The sequence below is a fragment of the Psammomys obesus genome, unplaced genomic scaffold (genome assembly GCF_907164565.1).
Source record: "Psammomys obesus unplaced genomic scaffold, mPsaObe1.curated_primary_1811, whole genome shotgun sequence".
Taxonomy (NCBI): Eukaryota; Metazoa; Chordata; class Mammalia; order Rodentia; family Muridae; genus Psammomys; species Psammomys obesus.
In genome coordinates, this window is record NW_026589730.1 from 62,240 (window position 1) to 66,316 (window position 4,077).

At 48.0% G+C, this 4,077-nt stretch overlaps 1 pseudogene; it reads left to right on the plus strand.

Annotated features, from left to right (window-relative positions):
• Positions 1–1,919: 1,919 nt before the first annotated feature.
• LOC129675206 (uncharacterized) overlaps positions 1,920–4,077 on the plus strand; it is a 2,265-nt pseudogene continuing 107 nt past the window's right edge.

The window sequence follows — 4,077 nt, forward strand, 5'->3', positions numbered from 1 at the left end:
TCTTCACTTAATCCTCCTCCTCACTCAATCCTCTTCTTCACTCAGTCCTCCTCACACAGTCCTCCTCTTCCTCATTCAGTCCTCCTCACTCATTCTTCCTATTCACATAGTCATCCTCCTCACTCATTCCTCCTCCTCATTCAGTCCTGCTCCTCCTCACTTAGTCCTCCTCCTCACTCAGGCCTACTACTCCTCAATCTGTCCTCCTTTTCTCAGTACTCCTCCTCACGCAGTCCTCCCCATTCTCATTCAATCCTCCTCTTCACTCAGTACTCCTCCTACCACAGTCCTTCACCTCCTCTCTCAGTCCTCCTCACTCATTCTTCCTATTTACAGTCTACCTCCTCACGCAATCCTCCTCCTCACCCAATCTTCCTCCTAACTCATTCCTCCTTCTCATTCAGTCTATCTCCTCACTAAGTCGTCTTCTTCATACTGTCCTCCTCCTCACTCAGTAATCCTCCTCATTCATTCATTCACATCCTCCTCACTCAGTCCTCATCCTCACACAGTCTTCCTCCTCACTCAGTCCTCCACCTCCTCCCTCACTCCTACTACTCCTCACTCTGTCCTCCTACTAAGTTGTCCTCACTAACTCCTCCACACTAAGTCCAACCCCCTCACACAGTCCTCCCCTCACACAATCTTCCTCCTCACAGAGTCCTCCACACTCATTCCTCCCCCTCAATCATTCCTCCTCCTCAATCTGTAATCCTCCTCACTCAGTCCTTCCCCTATCTCATTCCTCCTTGTCACTCAGCCCTTCTCCTCCTCCTTACTGGCTCCTCCACTGCACTCAATCCTCCTACTCACTCAGTCCTCCTCCTCACTTAGTCGTCCTCTTTCTCGCTCAGTACTCCTCCTCACTCACTCCTCCTCGTATTCATTCCTCCTCCTCACTCAGTCCTTCTCTACACTCAGTCCTCCTTCTCACTTATTCCTCCTCCTCAGTCCTTCTTCCTCCTCACTCAGTCCTCCTTCTCAATCACTCCTCCTCATCTTCATTCAGTCCTCCTCACTCAGTCCTCGACCTCACCCAGTCCTCGACTGCTACACCCTGTCCAGTGTCGTCAGTGTAGCATATCAATAGATTGTGCTACTAGACTGGAGATACGTTTTCTTCAGAAAAAAAGCTCCCTGGAGGTCAATGGCAAGAACCCTAACATGGCCACCTAAGCCAAAAAGACGTATTCTGAGAGTCCCACACTTACTCGGTTGCAAAATTGGATTAATGAGCTTCTTGGCTGTTTCTCTTGGAACAGCACAATTAACTATTCAAGGAAACACATTTCTGATAAATTATTAAAAGCTTTAGCAAGAATAGAGTAAGAGAGAAATAAAATCTTAGAAAAAGTAATGAGTCAGATTCAGTATCAGAAATTGCTTGTAGAAAATCCAAACATTGTAGGTAATAAAAGAGTAAGAGCTTTACACAGGTGTTTATGGTGAGGCAGAAAGAAGATAGGCAAACACAGGAGGTCAGAAAGTTTTATATTATACTATGAGTTTTACGGACAGGCTAGCTCAAGCATCTTATCTCTAGGGAAGATTGTAAATCCTTAGCAAGACAAACAGGAGGAATTCCTCTGGGTGCTTATCTCTAGGGAGAATTGTAAATCTTTAGCCGACTTAGCTGGGAGGACTATTAACAGCCCCTAGCTAATAACAATAAACTACGTAAACAAACCACAAGCTTAACAGCCCCTGGCCCTCTACTCACTACATTAGCAGCAATAACGCTGCGTAAATAGTCACTAGTTCTATGTTTGCTCTGCTTAAAAGGCTTTTAGGCCAAGATTTTTTTTGTAGACACTGCCTTTTACCAGATCGCCTTTCAGTTAAAATATAAACTTTATAATGTTCCAGGAAATATGTCAACTTCAGGTGCTTCTATATGTATTCGCTATAAAAGTGTTGGCATGACTTCAGTAAAGTGCAGCAGATTCAAAACACTCCCTGGTGTGCAGGTCTGTCTGTCAATTCGCCTACCTGTGTCTAACCTGATTATCTGAACACCTGATTTTCCCACGGGTGTGGGACCCCAACTGGGCTGGTCCGCGTCACTCAACCTCCTTCAGCCCTCATTTTCATTCAGTGCTACTCACTCTGTCCTCCTCCTCATTCAGTAGTCTTTCTCACTCAGGCCTCCTGCTCACTCAGTCCTTCGCCTCAATCACTCCTTCTCACTCAGTCCTCCTGCTCCTCACACAATCCTCCTCCTCACCTAGTCCTCTTTTTCACTCAGTCCTTCTCCTCACTCAATCCTTCCTCTTCACTCGTCTTTCTCCTCTCTGTCTGCCTCCTCCTCACTCATTCTTCCTCTTTCTCACTCATTCCTCCTCCTCAATCCATCTTCCTCTTCACTCTGTTCTTACCCTCACTCAGTCCTCCTCCTATTTGAGACCTCCTCCTCCTCAATCAGTACTCCTCATCACTCAATCCTCCTCAGTCAGTCCACCTCACTCTGTCCTCTCCCTCAAGCAGTTCTCATACAGTCCTCTTCCTCACAGTCCCCCTCCTTCTTACTCATTCCTCCACTTCCTCATTTCTCCAACTACTCAGTCCTCTTCCTCACTCAGTCTTCCTATTCACAGTCATCCTCTTTACTTAGTCCTCCTCCTCACTCATTTCTCCAACTCAGTCCTCCTCCACACCCAGTCTGCCTTCTCCTCAATCTCTTCTCTCAGTCCTCCTCACTCCATCCTCATCCTCCTCTCATTCTTCTTCCTCAGTCAGTCCTCCTCACTCAATCCTTCTCTTCCTCCTAACCCTGTCCTCCTCCTCACACATTCCTTCTCCACACTCATTCCTCCAAACTCCTTATTCAATCTTCCTCCTCACTCAGTCCTACTACTCCTCACGCTGTCCTCCTCCTCACTAAGTCCAACCTCCTCACACACCTCCTCCTCAAAAATCCTCCCCCTCAGACTCCTCCACACTTAGTCCTCCCCCTCAATCATTCCTCCTTTTCAGTCATCCTCCTCACTGTCTTCCTCCTTAGTCCTTCTCATCTCTCAGTCCTCTTCACTTATTCCTCCTCCTCACTCAAGCCTCCTCAATCTTCCTTCTCACTCAGTCCTCCTCCTCATTCAGTCCTCCTCGCTCAGTCCTCTTCACTCAGTCTTTGTCTTCACTGTCCTCCTCCATACACAGTCCTCCACCTCACCCCCTCCTACTCCTCACTCTGTCCTTCTCCACACACAGTCCTCCTCCTCACTCATTCCTCCTCTCAGTCCTCCTATTCACTCAGTCTATCTCTCTCAATTCTCTTCACTCCTCTTCACAGTCTTTCTCCTGTGTGAAGTCCTCCTTTCCTTTCAGTCCTCCTCCTCACTCAATTCTCTTCCTCCACATCTAGTCCTCCTCATTCATTCCTCCTCCTCCTTACTCAGTCCTTCTCCTCTCTCAGTCTCCTCCTCAATCGTCCTCCACATTCTCACACAATCCTCCTCACACAATTCTCCTCCTCATTCAGTCCTCCACCTCCTCACTCAGTCCTCTTCCTCCCCCTCATTCAGTCCTCCTCACTCTTTCTTTCTATTCACACAGTCATCCTCCTCACTCAGTCCTCCTCCTCCTAACTTGGTCCTCTTCCTTACCCAGTCCTCCTCCTTACATAGTTCTCCTCCTCACTCAGTACTCCTCAACCCTCTGTCCTCCTTCTCACTCAGCCCTCCTCCTCACTCTGTCCTTCTATCTCAGTACTCCTCCACACATAGTCCTCATCCTCACTCAGTATTCCTCCTCCTCCCTGTCCTCCTCCTTAGTCCTTCTTCTCTGTTCTCTTCACTCACTCTTCTTCCTTACTCAATCCTCCTCCTCACACATTCCTTCTCCTCAGTCCTTCTCCTCACTCAGTACTCATCACAGTCCTCCTCACTAAGTCCTCCTCCTCACACAGTGCTCCTCCTCAGTCCTCCACCTCACTCACTTCTCACACATTCCTACTCCTCACTTAGTCCTCCCCTTCTCGCTCAATCTTCCTCTTCATTCTGTCCTCCATACAGTCCTCCTCGCTCAGTACTCTTCTTCACTCTTCCTCCTCACTCAGTCCTACTCATTCTCGCTCAATCCTCC